Source organism: Bombina bombina, chromosome 1 (genome assembly GCF_027579735.1).
Source record: "Bombina bombina isolate aBomBom1 chromosome 1, aBomBom1.pri, whole genome shotgun sequence".
Taxonomy (NCBI): Eukaryota; Metazoa; Chordata; class Amphibia; order Anura; family Bombinatoridae; genus Bombina; species Bombina bombina.
The window spans coordinates 1,083,241,985-1,083,259,113 of NC_069499.1; positions in this window are offsets into that span (position 1 = coordinate 1,083,241,985).

Here is a 17,129-nt window from a genome sequence, read left to right on the forward strand (position 1 = left end):
CCTCCATTAATACAGCTGACGAATATTGCATTGTACACCACTATTACCAATATCAGCATTTGGTTGCATAATAATGTACATAGCCATGCCCAATACTGGCAGGCATTTTTAGCAAATTGATGCATTTGTTTGTTTGCTTTAAATGACTTTATATATGATGCACTTGTTATAACCTACCATGAGAAACATCTGATACAAGACAAAAACAGTGAAATTTATATATCTCACAATAGATAGATAGATAGATAGATAGATGGATGATAGGTTGATTGATTTATTGATTGAGATATATATATATATATATATATATATATATATATATACACTGTATATATATATATATATATATATATATATGTTTGTGTGTGTGTATGTATATATATATATATATATATATATATATATATATACATAAATGTATTTGTATATATATATATATAGTGGACTCCTTGGTCAGTGTGCTTACAGGAATATGGCTACACCTTAAGATGAGACTCAATGAAAATAGTAACTTCAAACAATAAGGAAAATAGCACACCTGTCTTTTCTTGAGGGGCACGAAATATCAGACTTGCCAGGTCCACTTGTACATCAAATAAAAGAAAAAAATCCAGCCTCCAAATAGATTAAAAAATTTTTATTCTTTCATGTAGGGTCCAAGAGAAAAAAACATAAAGCGTTTCAGTCCTGTATTAGGCTCTTAGTCATGTATACTACTGGTGGTATATTGCGATAGAAGAAGCTAACAAGTTATTGAGCTGGTTGTTAGTTCCTGAGAGTGCACTTCTCTCTATGGGCAAGATTACAATTTGCACAGCAAATCAGTTACAAAAATACTGCACGTGTAATGGCTCTTTTGCATTTGCGTGCACGTTAAGCCTCGTAATGTAAACAGCCAAATCGCGTGCGCGTTCACGTATTCCCCATAGAAGTCAATGGAGAAAAAAACCCCACAAAAACCCTAATATGTTGCGCAAAGCCCATGACATATTCTTCTTGAAAAGTGTACTTGAAAATGTGAACATTTCATATTGCGAAAATGTTTTTGTGACGGAATATGTTCTATTTAGTTATAAATAAATATTTCTCTATAAATGTGATGATTTTTGGACTGATATATTTATAGCGAGATATGTATATGAATATATATACAGTATATAAACAGAAGAAACAGCACTCACTGGCCTTGACAGCAAAATATGTCCCTTATTCAAGTGATGTTTCGGAGCATACATCCCTTCATCAGAACAGGTCTGGTCTGATGAAGGGGTGCATGCCCCGAAACGTCACTTGAATAAAGGACACCTTTTGCTGTCAAGCCCAGTGAGTGCTGTTTTCTTCTGTTTATATTTGAAATTTCACTCAGCACCCTGGCCAAGGAACCAAGTTTGTGAGAGTGAACCTGTCTCTACCTTATATAGATAGATAGATAGATAGATAGATAGATAGATAGAAGATAGATAGATGATAGATAGCTATATAGATAAATAGATAGATATCTCAAGCGCTATATATGAATATCTCTTTTATTATCCCCATAGTTAAAGATATGTCTATAAATATAAATCCATGTTTCTCTATGTATGTGTATGTATGTCAATGTAAAATCCTTGTGTCTGCTTTTTTTTTATAACACCCAAGATTTCCTATTTCTTGTGAGCAATTTATTTAAAAATAACTTTTATTAGACAGTGTTAATATAAGTGTTAGTGTAATTTGTAATATATTTTTGAAGTGTTTTGTGAAACCTTTATGTTGTGCAAAACTGTTAACTACAGCTCTTCGAGTGTGGAAAGGATTGTTGCGTAAAAGGTGAATGCTCAAGTGCAATCACGATTTTTCAAAACTTGTAATAGCTGCGCAATGGAAATTGATTGCAAAAAGACCACAACATGCGCCAAAAACTCTATGGGGCCTATTTATCAAGCCGTCAACCGCAAATATGCTGGATTTCCGCAGCGTTATTGTGGCGAGCCTGATTCCCCTTATTTATCAAAGCCTACAGACCGTCAAAAGTAGAATTTTGTGACGTAACATATGATCCGCCGGTCTCAGTACGACACAAATCGATGCTTACGTCATTACAGATGTTCCGAATGCAAATTCGGCACTATCTGACTACTTTTGCTACTTATCAAATAACTACCAGGTACGCTCACCACTATTCCGGCCCAGCGTACCTGGTTTTCAATCCGCCGCCCTGGAGGCGGCGGATGCCATAGGAATCAATGGGAGTCTGAAAGCAGCGAAAGCTATGGTATAATAAAAGTTATGTTTACACCTAACAACCTAACATGTACCCCGAGTCTAAACACCCATAATCTGCCGCCCCCTACACCGCCGCCACCTACATTATACTTATTAACCCCTAATCTGCCGCCCCGCCACCGCCGCCACCTACATAAAAGTATTAACCCCTATCCCGCCGCTCCCGGAGCCCACCGCAACTAAATAAAGTTATTAACCCCTAAACCCCTGACCTCCCACATCAGTGCCACTTACTAAACATATTAACCCCTAAACCGCCAGCCCCCCACATCACCATAAACTAAATTAACCTATTAACCCCTAAACCTAACAACTCGCTAACTTTATTTCTCCTACATTGGTGTATCCGGTCCACGGCTTCATCCTTACTTGTGGGATATTCTCTATCCCTACAGGAAGTGGCAAAGAGAGCACACAGCAGAGCTGTCCATATAGCTCCCCTCAGGCTCCGCCCCCCCAGTCATTCTCTTTGCCGCTCTAACTAGTAGCATCTCCACGGGGGTGGTAAAGAGTATGTGGTGTTAGTTGTAGTTTTTCATTTCTTCTATCAAGAGTTTGTTATTTTAAAATAGTGCCGGCTTGTACTATTTACTCTGCAGCAGAAAGTGATGAAGATTTCTGCTGAGAGGAATATGATTTTAGCACCAGTAACTAAAATCCATTGCTGTTCCCACGCAGGACTGTTGAATACCAGAGAACATCAGTTGGGGGGAACAGTTTGCAGGCTTAACTGCTTCAGGTATGATCAGTCATTTTTCTAACAAGACCATGTAATGCTAGAAGACTGTCAGAAATTCCCTCTGGGATAGGTAAGCCATTTTTCTTAGACTCTGTATAAAATGATGGCTTATATTAAGGGCTCTATGCTGGTTGACACTATTGTGGGCTTAATCGATTGCTTTTTAGCATTTTTTCACTGTAAATAAGGTGTTTTTTCAGACTCTAAAACACTTTTGGGGTTTAATTTGCGCCTGGCACTTATTTGGACACTTAATCTAGTCAGAAAGGCCCCTCCACTCTGGAATGAAGAGGGAGGAGGCCTCATTTTCGCGCCTCAATTGCGCAGTTGTTTTGAGTAGGCAGTACATGCAGCTTCACGTGGGGAGTCCAGAGGCATCAGAAAAGACTTCAGAGAGGCTTATTTCCTACTTAAATAATCCCTAAGGAAGGTAAAGGCCACAGTAGAAGCTGTGGCATAGTACTGTAGTGTTTTTAACCGGTTATCTGCTGTTATTAGCTCCAGTTTGGGCATTAAGGGGTTAATTGGTCTGAAATTTTGTGTGCAATCTTTTCAAAGCATTAAGACACTGTGGTGAAAATTTCATTAAAATCGAATGTTTCTTTGATGTTTTTTTGACGTTTCAGTAATAAAGTGTGCACTTTTATTATTTAAAGACACAGTAACGTTTTTGTCAAAAATAATTTTTATTGCATTGAAGTTCTGTTTAAGTCTGTCAAACATGTCTGACCCTTCAGATAGACTATGTTCTGTATGTTCAAAGGCCAAGGTGGTTCCCCCATTAAATTTATGTGTGAAGTGTGCCATAGCGTCCAAGCAGCTTAAGGACCGTACAATCACGCTTAAAGATATAGCCCAAGATGATTCTTTAGCTGAAGGTAGTGAGGATAGCCCGCTATCCCCTCCTTCTGTGTCAACACCAGCTATGCCCGCGCAAGCGATGCCCAGTACATCTAGCGCACCAATTGCTATTACTATGCAACAGTTAGCGGCAGTAATGGATAATTCTCTCGCAGCATTTTTATCCAAACTGCCAGCTTTTCCTAGGAAGCGTGATTTCTCTGTTTTAAATACTGAAAATGAGCAAGCAGACGCAGAGGATAATTTATCTGTAGTGCCCTCACATCAATCTGACTTGGCGGTGAGGGAGGGCCTGTCTGAGGGAGAAATTTCTGACACAGGAAAAGTTTCTCAGCAGGCAGAGCCTGATACTATAGCATTTAAATTTAAGCTAGAACACCTCCGCGCCCTACTTAAGGAGGTCCTAGCTACATTTGATGATTGTGACCCTTTGGTGGTCCCAGAAAAATTGTGTAAAATGGACAAATTCTTAGAGGTCCCAGTACACACTGATGCGTTTCCGATACCTAAGAGGCTGGCGGATATCGTGACTAAGGAGTGGGAGAAGCCAGGTGTACCTTTTGTTCCCCCTCCTATATTTAAGAAAATTTTCCCAATTGTTGACCCCAGAAGGGACGCGTGGCAGACGGTCCCTAAGGTAGAGGGGGCAGTTTCAACTCTAGCTAAGCGCACGACTATACCAATAGAAGACAGCTGCGCTTTCAAAGACCCTATGGATAAAAAATTAGAAGGTTTACTTAAGAAAATGTTTGTTCAACAGGGTTTTCTTCTTCAACCAATTTCTTGCATTATTCCTGTAACCACTGCAGCGGCTTTTTGGTTTGAGGAACTAGAAAACTCGCTCCAGAAAGAGACTCCTTATGATGAAGTCATGGACAGAATTCACGCCCTGAAGTTGGCTAATTCTTTCATTACAGATGCCGCTTTGCAGTTAGCTAAATTAGCTGCAAAAAATTCTGGTTTCGCAATCGTGGCGCACAGAGCGCTTTGGTTAAAATCTTGGTCAGGGGATGTGTCGCCAAAACAAAATTGCTTAATATTCCTTTCAAGGGTAAGACCCTATTCGGGCCAGAGTTGAAAGAAATTATTTCAGATATCACTGGGGGAAAGGGCCATGCCCTTCCACAGGATAGACCTTTCAAAGCTAAAAATAAGTCTAATTTTCATTCCTTTCGCAATTTCAGGAACGGACCGGCTTCTACCTCTACAGCCACTAGGCAAGAGGGTAACGCACCCCAGCCCAAACCAGCATGGAAACCATTGCAAGGCTGGAACAAGGGTAAACAGGCCAAGAAGCCTGCTGCTGCTACCAAGACAGCATGAAGGGGTAGCCCCCGATCCGGGACCGGATCTAGTAGGGGGCAGACTTTCTCACTTTGCTCAGGCTTGGGCAAGAGATGTTCCGGACCCCTGGGCACTAGAAATTGTCTCTCAGGGGTATCTTCTAGAATTCAAGGACCTTCCTCCAAGGGGAAGGTTCCACATGTCTCGCTTATCTTTAGACCAGATAAAGAGACAGGCATTCTTACATTGCGTAGAAGACCTTTTAAAAATGGGAGTGATACACCCAGTTCCAACAGCAGAACAAGGACTGGGATTTTACTCAAACCTGTTTGTAGTTCCCAAAAAGGAAGGAACTTTCAGGCCAATTCTAGACTTAAAAATCCTAAACAAATTCCTCAGAGTTCCATCATTCAAAATGGAAACCATTCAGACAATTTTACTAATGATCCAGGAGGGTCAATATATGACTACCGTGGACTTAAAGGATGCGTACCTGCATATTCCTATCCACAAAGATCACCATCAGTTCCTGAGGTTCGCCTTTCTGGACAAGCATTACCAGTTCGTGGCTCTTCCCTTCGGATTGGCCACTGCTCCCAGAATTTTCACAAAGGTGCTAGGGTCCCTTCTAGAGGTGCTAAGGCCAAGGGGCATTGCAGTAGCACCTTACCTAGATGACATTTTAATACAAGTGTCATCCTTTCACAAAGCAAAGGCTCATACGGACATTGTTCTAGCCTTTCTAAGGTCTCACGGGTGGAAGGTGAACATAGAAAAAAGTTCTCTGTCCCCGTTCACAAGGGTTCCCTTCCTGGGAACAATAATAGACTTGGTAGAAATGAAGATCTTTCTGACAGAGGTCAGGAAGTTAAAACTTTGAACACTTGTCGAGCTCTTCAATCCATTCCTCAACCCTCCATAGCTCAGTGCATGGAGGTAATAGGACTAATGGTTGCGGCAATGGACGTGGTTCCCTTTGCTCGAATTCATTTAAGACCATTGCAACTGTGCATGCTCAAACAGTGGAATGGGGATTATGCAGATTTGTCTCCCCAGATTCAAATGGACCAGAAAACCAGAGACTCACTCCTCTGGTGGTTGTCTCAGGATCACCTGTCTCAGGGAATGAGTTTCCGCAGACCGAGGTGTATCATTGTCACGACCGACGCCAGCCTCTTAGGCTGGGGCGCGGTCTGGGAGTCCCTGAAGGCTCAGGGTCTATGGTCTCGGGAAGAATCTCTTCTCCCGATAAACATTTTGGAATTGAGAGCAATATTCAATGCGCTCCAGGCATTGCCTCAACTAGCGGAGGCAAAATTCATCAGATTTCAGTCGGGCAACATGACGACTGTAGCGTACATCAATCATCCTTGACGATGAGGGAGGTATCCAAGATCATCAAATGGGCAGAGGATCACTCCTGCCATCTATCAGCAATTCACATCCCAGGAGTGGACAACTGGGAAGCGGATTATCTGAGTCGTCAGACTTTCCATCCGGGGGAGTGGGAACTTCACCCGGAGGTTTTTGCCCAGTTAACTCAACTATGGGGAATTCCAGATCTGGATCTGATGGCGTCACTTCAGAACTCCAAAGTTCCATGTTACAGGTCCAGGTCCAGGGATCCCAAGGCGACATTGGTAGATGCCTTAGTAGCACCTTGGTCGTTCAATCTAGCTTATGTCTTTCCACTGTTTCCCCTTCTCCCCCGGCTAGTAGCCAGGATCAAACAGGAGAAGGCTTCGGTAATTCTGATAGCTCCTGCGTGGCCACGCAGGACTTGGTATGCAGACCTGGTGAATATGTCATCGGTTCCACCATGGAAGCTACCTGTGAGGCAGGACCTTCTAATCCAAGGTCCATTCGAACATCCAAACCTAGTTTCTCTGCAACTGACTGCTTGGAGATTGAACGCTTGATTCTAGCTAAGCGTGGGTTTTCGGAATCAGTTATAGATACTCTGATTCAGGCTAGAAAGCCTGTCACCAGGAAAATTTACCATAAGATATGGCGAAAATATCTTTGCTGGTGCGAATCCAAGGGTTACTCATGGAGTAAGATTAGGATTCCAAGGATACAATCTTTTCTCCAAGAAGGATTGGAGAAAGGTCTATCAGCTAGTTCCTTAAAAGGACAGATATCTGCTCTGTCTGTTTTGTTGCACAAAAGCGTCTGGCAGCCGTGCCAGATGTTCAGGTGTTTGTACAGGCTTTAGTCAGAATCAAGCCTGTCTACAGACCTGTGGCTCCTCCATGGAGTCTAAATTTAGTTCTTTCAGTTCTTCAAGGGGTTCCATTTGAACCTCTACATTCCATAGATATTAAGTTACTATCTTGGAAAGTTTTGTTTTTGGTTGCTATTTCTTCTGCTACAAGAGTTTCTGAATTGTCTGCTTTGCAGTGCAATTCACCCTATCTGGTGTTTCATACAGATAAGGTCGTTTTACGTACCAAACCTGGTTTTCTTCCAAAAGTGGTTTCCAATAAGAATATTAACCAGGAAATAGTTGTTCCTTCTCTGTGTCCTAATCCAGTTTCTAACAAGGAATGTCTGTTACACAATCTTGATGTGGTTCGTGCTTTAAAGTTTTATCTAAAAGCAACTAAAGACTTCAGACAAACATCGTCCTTGTTTGTCATCTATTCTGGCAAGAGGAGAGGTCAAAAGGCGACTGCGACCTCTCTGTCTTTCTGGCTGAAAAGCATCATCCGGTTGGCTTATGAGACTGCTGGGAGGCAGCCTCCTGAACGAATTACAGCTCACTCTACTAGAGCTGTGGCTTCCACATGGGCTTTCAAGAATGAGGCTTCTGTTGAACAGATCTGTAAGGCAGCGACTTGGTCTTCACTGCATACATTTGCCAAATTTTACAAATTCGATACTTTTGCTTCTTCGGAGGCTATTTTTGGGAGAAAGGTTTTACAAGCAGTGGTGCCTTCCGTTTAGGTTATCTGACTTATTCCCTCCCTTCATCCGTGTCCTAAAGCTTTGGTATTGGTTCCCACAAGTAAGGATGAAGCCGTGGACCGGATAAACCAATGTAGGAGAAAACAGAATTTATGTTTACCTGATAAATTTCTTTCTCCTACGGTGTATCCGGTCCACGGCCCACCCTGGCATTTGGTCAGGTTTAAATTTATTTTTGTAAACTACAGTCACCACTGCACCCTATGGTTCTCCTTTTTCTCCTAACCGTCGGTCGAATGACTGGGGGGGGCGGAGCCTGAGGGGAGCTATATGGACAGCTCTGCTGTGTGCTCTCTTTGCCACTTCCAGTAGGGATAGAGAATATCCCACAAGTAAGGATGAAGCCGTGGACCGGATACACCGTAGGAGAAAGAAATTTATCAGGTAAACATAAATTCTGTTATTAAATATTAACTAATCCCTATCTTAAAAAAAATTAAACTTATCTTTAGATTTAAGTTAAACTATATTAAACTATTAATTAATCTACCCTAAGTTTTATAATAAAATTACATTAAAATATATTAAACTATTAAATAATCTACCCTATTATAATAAAATTACATTAAACTATTAATTAACCTACGCTATTATAATAAAAATACATTAAACTATATTAAATTAATGATTAATCCAACCTATCTTTTAAACTAAAATTACATTAAACTATATTAAAATAAAAATTAATCTAACCTAACTTTTATATTAAAATTACATAAAACTACAAATTATATTAAATATATTATATATTTAAACACCTAACCCTACTCAAATAATTTAATCTACACTACAAAATTACAAAGTTACAAAGAACTAAGTTACAAAAAATAACAAACACTAAGTTACACAAAAAAATAAACACTATCGCCTAGATTTACAGTTCTGCGTTAGCCGTCAAAAGCAGCGTTAAGGGGTCCTAACGCTGCTTTTGGCCGCCCGCTGGTATTTAGAGTCAGGCAGGAAAGGGTCTAACGCTCACTTTCGAGCCGCGACTTTTCCATACCGCAGATCCCCTTATGCCAATTGCGTATCCTATCTTTTCAATGGGATCGTCCTAACGCCGGTATTTAGAGTCTTGGCTGAAGTGAGCGGTAGAGCCTCTACCGACAAGACTCCAGCCGCAAAAAAAAGTCAGTAGTTAAGAGCTTTATGGGCTAACGCTGGTTTATAAAGCTCTTAACTACAGTGCTCTAAAGTACACTAACACCCATAAACTACCTATGTACCCCTAAACCGAGGTCTCCCCACATTGCTGCCACTATAATAAATATTTTTAACCCCTAATCTGCCGACCGCACACCGCCGCCACCTACATTATCCCTATGAACCCCTAATCTGCTGCCCCTAACATCGCCGACACCTACATAATATTTATTAACCCCTAATCTGCCCCCCCAACGTCGCCGCTACCTAACTACACTTATTAACCCCTAATCTGCCAACCGGACCTCGCCACCACTATAATAAATGTATTAACCCCTAAACCGCCGCACTTCCGCCTCGCAAACACTATAATAAATAGTATTAACCTCTAATCTGCCCTCCCTAACATCGCTGCCACCTAACATCAAGTATTAACCCCTAATATGCCGACCGGACCTCGCCGCTACTCTAATAAATGTATTAACCCCTAAAGCTAAGTCTAAACCTAACACCCCCCTAAATTAAATATAATTTTAATCTAAAGAAATAAATTAAATCTTATTAACTAAAGTATTCCTATTTAAAACTAAATACTTACCTGTAAAATAAACCCTAATGTAGCTACAATATAACGAATAATTATATTGTAGCTATTTTTGGATTTATATTTATTTTACAGGCAACTTTGTTTTTATTTTAACTAGGTACAATAGCTATTAAATAGTTATTAACTATTTAATAGCTACCTAGTTAAAATAATTACAAAATTACCTGTAAAATAAATCCTAACCTAAGTTACAATTAAACCTAACACTACACTATCAATAAATTAATTAAATAAATTACCTACAATTACATACAATTAAATAAACTAAAATAAATTACAAAAAAAACCAAACACTAAATTACAAAAAGTAAAAAAAGATTACAAGAATATTAGGCAAATTACATCTACTCTAAGCCCCCTAATAAAATAACCCCCCCCCAAATAATAAAGGTCCCTAGCCTATTCTAAATTAAAAAGTAACCAGCTCTTTTACCAGCCCTTAAAAGGGCTTTTTGCGGGGCATGCCCCTAAGTAATCAGCTCTTTTGCCTGTAAAAAAAAAATACAACCCCCCCAACATTAAAACCCACCACCCACATACCCCTACTCTAACCCAAACCCCCCTTAAATAAACCTAACACTAACCCCCTGAAGATCTCCCTACCTTGAGTCGTCTTCACCCAGCCGGGCACCGATGGACCAAACAAGGACATCCGGAGCGCCAGAAGTCTTCGTCCTATCCGGGCAGAAGAGGACATCCGGACCGGCAGACATCTTCATCCCAGCGGCATCTTCTATCTTCATCCATCCGGAGCGGAGCGGAGCCATCTTCTTCCAGCCGACGCGGATCCATCCTCTTCAACCGACGCCTACTCGCCGAATGAAGGTTCCTTTAAATGACGTCATCCAAGATGGCGTCCCTCGAATTCCGATTGGCTGATAGGATTCTGATTAAATCAGCCAATCAGAATTTGAGGGACGCCATCTTGGATGACGTCATGTAAAGGAACCTTCATTCGGCGAGTAGGAGTCGGTTGAAGAGGATAGATCCGCGTTGGCTGGAAGAAGATGGCTCCGCTCTGCTCCAGATGGATGAAGATAGAAGATGCCGCTTGGATGAAGATGTCTGCCGGGCCGGATGTCCTCTTCTGCCCGGATAGGATGAAGACTTCTGCCGCTCCGGATGTCCTCTTGTGGTCCATCGGTGCCCGGCTGTGTGAACACGACTCAAGGTAGGGAGATATTCAGGGGGGTAGTGTTAGGTTTATTTAAGGGGGGTTTGGGTTAGAGTAGGGGTATGTGGGTGGTGGGTTTTAATGTTGGGGGGGGTTGTATTTTTTTTTTACAGGCAAAAGAGCTGATTACTTAAGGGCATGCCCCGCAAAAAGCCCTTTTAAGGGCTGGTAAAAGAGCTGGTTACTTTTTAATTTATAATAGGATAGGGACCTTTATTATTTTGGGGGGCTTTTTTATTTTATTAGGGGGCTTAGAGTAGGTGTAATTAGCCTAATATTCTTGTAATCATTTTTTATTTTTTGCAATTTAGTGTTGTTGTTTTTTTGTAATTTAGTTTAGTTTATTTAATTGTATGTAATTGTAGGTAATTTATTTAATTAATTTATTGATATTGTAGTGTTAGGTTTAATTGTAACTTAGGTTAGGATTTATTTTACAGGTAATTTTGTAATTATTTTAACTAGGTAGCTATTAAATAGTTAATAACTATTTAATAGCTATTGTACCTAGTTAAAATAAATACAAAGTTGCCGGTAAAATAAATATAAATCCTAAAATAGCTACAATATAATTATTCATTATATTGTAGCTATATTAGGGTTTATTTTACAGGTAAGTATTTAGTTTTAAATAGGAATACTTTAGTTAATAAGATTTAATTTATTTTGTTAGATTAAAATTATATTTAATTTATGGGGTGTTAGGGCTAGGGTTAGACGTAGCTTTAGGGGTTAATACATTTATTAGAGTAGCGACGAGGTCCGGTCGGCAGATTAGGGGTTAATACTTGAAGTTAGGTGGCGGCAACGTTGGGGGGGGGGGCAGATTAGAGGTTAATACTATTTATTATAGGGTTTGCGAGGCGGGAGTGCGGTTTAGGGGTTAATAAGTTTATTAGAGTAGCGGCGAGGTCCGGTCGGCAGATTAGGGGTTAATAAGTGTAGGTAAGGTAGTGGCGACGTTGGGGGGGCAGATTAGGGGTTCATAAATATAATATAGTGGTCGGCGATGTTAGGGGCAGCATTTTAGGGGTAAATAGGTATAATGTAGGTGGCGGCGGTGTCCGGAGCGGCAGATTAGGGGTTAATTGTGTAATGCAGGTGTCAGCGATAGCGGGTCAGCAGATTAGGGGTTAGTAATGGTAAGGTTAGGGGTGTTTAGACTCGGGGTTCATGTTAGGGTGTTAGGTGCAGACTTAGAAAGTGTTTCCCCATAGGAAACAATGGGGCTGCGTTGGGAGCTTAACGCTGCTTTTTTGCAGGTGTTTTTTTTATTGTTTCCTATGGGGGAATCGTGCACAAGCACGTTTTGCCAGCTTACCGCTACTGTAAGCAACGCTGGTATTGAGGGTTGAAGTTGCGGTACATTCAGCTCAACGCACCCTTTTTGGAGCCTAACCCAGCTTTTCAGACAACTCTAAATACCAACGTTGTCTTAAGAGTGCGTTGGGAAAAAAAGCTGCGTTAGCTACGCGGGTCTTTACCGACAAAACTCTAAATCTAGGTGTAAGTTACAAAAAATAAAAAAGAAATTATCAAAGTTTTAAACTAAGTACACCTAATCTAAGGGCCCTATGAAAATAAAAAGCCCCCCCAAAGTAAAAAAAATCCCAAGCCTACAATAAACTACAAATAGCCCTTAAAAGGGCCTTTTGCGAGGCATTGCCCCAAAGTAATCAGCTCTTTTACCTTTAAAAAAAATACAAATACCCCCCCAACAGTAAAACCCACCACTCACACAACCAACCCCACAAATAAAACCCTAACTAAAAAAACCTAAGCTCCCCATTGCCCTGAAAAGTTAATTTGGATGGGCATTGCCCTTAAAAGGGCGTTTAGCTCTTTTGCAGCCCAAAACCCTAATCTAAAAATAAAACCCACCCAATAAACCCTTAAAAAATCCTAACACTAACCCCTGAAGATCGACTTACAGTTTTGAAGATCCGACATCCATCCTCCAAGAAGCCGGGAGAAGTCTTCATCGAAGTGGCGAAAAGTCCTCCAAGAAGCCGGCTGAAGTCTTCATCCAAGTCCGCAGAAGTCTTCACCCAGACGGCATCTTTTATCTTCATCCATCCGGTGCGGAGCGGGTCCATCTTCAAGACATCCGACGCAGAGCATCCTCTTCTTCCGATGGACTAACGTTGAATGAAGGTTCCTTTAAATTACGTCATCCAAGATGGCGTCCCTTGTATTCCGATTGGCTGATAGATCAGCCAATCGGAATTTAAGTGACGCCATCTTGGATGACGTCATTTAAAGGAACCTTCATTCGACGTTAGTCCATCAGAAGAAGAGGATGCTCTGCGTCGGATGTCTTGAAGATGAACCCGCTGCGCGCGGATGGATGAAGATAGAAGATGCCGTCTGTGTGATGACTTCTGCAGGCTTGGATGAAGACTTTGGACAGCTTCTTGGAGGACTTCTTGCCGCTTCGATGAAGACTTCTCCCGGCTTCTTGGAGGATGGATATCGGATCTTCAAAACTGTAAGTCGATCTTCAGGGGTTAGTGTTAGGATTTTTTAAGGGTTTATTGGGTGGGTTTTATTTTTAGATTAGGTTTTTTTGGGCTGCAAAACAGCTAAATGCCCTTTTAAGGGCAATGCCCATCCAAATGCCTTTTTCAGGGCAATGGGGATCTTAGTTTTTTTTAGATAGTATTTTATTTGGGGGGTTGGTTGTGTGGGTGGTGGGTTTTACTGTTGGGGGATATTTGTATTTTTTTTACAGGTAAAAGAGCTGATTACTTTGGGGCAATGCCCTGCAAAAGGCCCTTTTAAGGGCTATTTGTAGTTTATTGTAGGCTAGGGTTTTTTATTTTGGGGGGGCTTTTTATTTTCATAGGGCCCTTAGATTAGATCTAATTAGTTTAAAGCTTTGATAATTTCTTTTTTATTTTTATTATTTGTAACTTAGTGTTTATTTTTTTGTGTAACAGTGTTTTTTTTTTTTTTGTAACTTAGTTAGTTTTTTGTAACTTTGTAGTGTAGAGTTAAATTATTTGAGTAGGTTTAGGTTTTTAATTTAATTTGTAGTTTTATGTAATTTTAGTATAAAAGTTAAGTTAGATTCATTTTTTTTTTTTTTTTTTTTTTTTTTGAGAAATGTTTATTGGATGAAATAAGGCATTACAGATCAATGTAACATAAAATCACATTTGTCATGGAGTGCAATTAATACAATAGTAAAACAAGCTTATGTAGGTAGCGTGTTAATAATTGCTTATAATAGTAGTCCATCATCCATTTTTAAATAACTCGTATTTTCTTGTTATTAGTCAATCTTATATAAAACAACAACATTAAAACAACAGAACTATGGTTGGTCACGAAATGGGTATTAATCCTGGGTGTTTTTTTTTTTTTTTTTTTTGTTATGCTCGTATGTATCTTGTTCTGGGTGTGTCGTATCTGGTCTTAAAGGGCTATGTGGCAGCATGTAGATTTAATGAGTGTGCATACGTGATTCCCAATAGAATTGTATATTATGGTATGTTTCCATGTCTCTGCGAATGAAATAACCGTATTCTTCTAATAGTATTGTGTGTTCCATGAGTGCTTCCCAGGCTTGGTATGTGGGGACTACTTGTGATTTCCAATTGGCTACTATTAGGGATCTTGCCGTGTTTAATGCTAACTGAATCAATTTCCTTCTTATTTTACATTTACATTTTGGGAGTAAGTTTAATAGGGCTGTAGGGAGTTGGATCTTATATTCATTTTGTTGATTGCCTATGGCTTTAATATATTCTCCAACCTGTTGCCAGAAGGGTTGAATGAGGTTACATGCCCACCATATATGAGTCATGGTGCCCTTCTTACCGCATCCTCTCCAGCACATGTCTGAAGCTGCCGGGTAGATCGCTTTAACCCTTGCTGGGGTAAGATACCATCTGGCCAAAATCTTAAAATTTAATTCCAAGGACTTGGCTGATACTGACGATTTCTTTGTGTTGTGGAATATGTGGTTCCATTCTGTCTCAGTCAATTCCCTGTCTATTTCCTTGTGCCAGCGGTTAACATACGCTGGCCTATCTGGTTTATGCATGCCAACTAGTGTTTTTTTCGCCCAGGCTAAAGTATGTCTCAGTGACTGGTCTTGTAGACATAGGTGTTCAAAAGGGGTGGGTTGTCTGGTTATCTGTTCTTTATCTGTAGATGTAGTTAGGTAGTGGTCTAGTTGGTAATATTTCAACCATTTTGTAAAGGTTCCCCCTAACACATCTCTTAGGTCCGATCTCGGTCTGAGTTTTGTGCCTTGTAAGAATTTATATATAGGAGCAGTGTACCCTATTTCCCATTCTAACTGTTTATTCAACTTTTGTTCTAGCCCTCCGTGTAGCTCGGCGTTGGGTGAGACTGGGGACATGGGGGATCTAAGTGACGAAATATGCTGAACCTTAGTTATAAGACTATCCCATATCTCAAAGACATGGTGGAAAAGCGGGTAAGACCCTATCCAGGGTGGCCTACTTCGCCTATCTACCCAGCACAGCACCCCTGGGGACGGGGATTTCAGGATTTGAGAATCCAGTGCCACCCAAGCTTTATTATCCAGATTACCGTGCCAATCCAAAATTCTTTGTAGGCATTTTGCTTTATAGTATGTCTCTATTTTAGGGAGTTCTAGGCCGCCAGTCTGGGTAGAGCGATACATAGTGTTTTTAACAATTCTAGGTTTGACTTTCCCCCAGACGAATTCATTTATTAATTTTTGGAGCATATTACGGTAGGAATTAGATAGTGAGATCGGTACTGTTTGGAGGACGTATAAAATTCTGGGTAATACCGTCATCTTTACAGCTTGAATACGTCCCCACCATGAGATTGTTTTGTCACTCCACCTAGTTAGTTCTTTTTTAAGTTCCCTATACAAATTCTGATAGTTCCGCTCAAATAGTACTTTGGGCTTAGGCGATAAATAAATCCCTAAGTATTTAATGGCCTTTTTTTGAGGACTAAATGGGCAACTCTTAAGAATTTCAGAATATTTGGCTTGTGGTACAGATATATTCAGTATCTCGGACTTTTGGTCATTTAACAAAAAATTTGAAAATGATCCAAACTCCCTAAACTCTTTTAGTACTTCAGGTATGGACTCAGTTGGATTGGACAGAGTAAGCAACACATCATCTGCGTAAAGCGATAATTTGTAGTCATCTTGCCCAATCTTGATTCCTGATATCTTCCTATTCTGCCTGATTTTTTGGGCCAAGATCTCCATGCTCAAGACAAACAAAAGTGGGGAAAGGGGGCAGCCCTGGCGGGTACCGTTATGTATATGGAACGCTTCTGATAGAATGTTATTAACTTTTACTTTAGCAGATGGGTTGCGGTATAAACTAAAAATTCTATTAATAGTAGTTTCCTTAAATCCTGCTTTGCCCAGGACAGCCTGTAGAAATTTCCAATTTAAGCGATCGAACGCTTTTTCAGCGTCGGCGGAGACAACCACCATCCCGACTCTGTGTACTTTGGCATATTCTATTAACTGTAAGGTCCGGATGGTGTTGTCTCTCGCCTCCCTTCCAGGGACAAAGCCTGCTTGATCAAGATGTATAATCTGGGGAAGAACCTTGTTAATACGCTCTGCTATAATCTTTGCAAATAACTTTAGGTCTGTATTGAGCAAGGAGATGGGTCTATAGCTGCTGGGTAGACTGGCTGGTTTGTTTGGCTTGGGTATCACCGAAACATAGGCTTCTAGGCATTCTGTAGGGAAATATCCTGTTTCATCTACGTGTTGAAATGCTTGTAACAGGTGAGGCGCTATGGTTAATCTGAACATTTTATAATAATCATTAGAATATCCATCTGGCCCGGGGCTCTTATTATTGGGTAAAGCATCTATCGCGTCCAAGACTTCTTTTAATGTCAGTGGGGCGTCTAAGTTGTCTGCCTCTTGTGAAGATATTTTGGGGGTATCTATAGAGTCTAGGTAGGCTCCAAGGTCATCCTGATTGTTTATAACATTTTGATTTGTAATATTATATAGTTTAGAATAATATTGACCGAAAGCGTTTGCTATGCTTTTTGGGTCTATTTCAGTTTGTCCCCTGTCATTTTCAATTTTAAAAATATGGGTC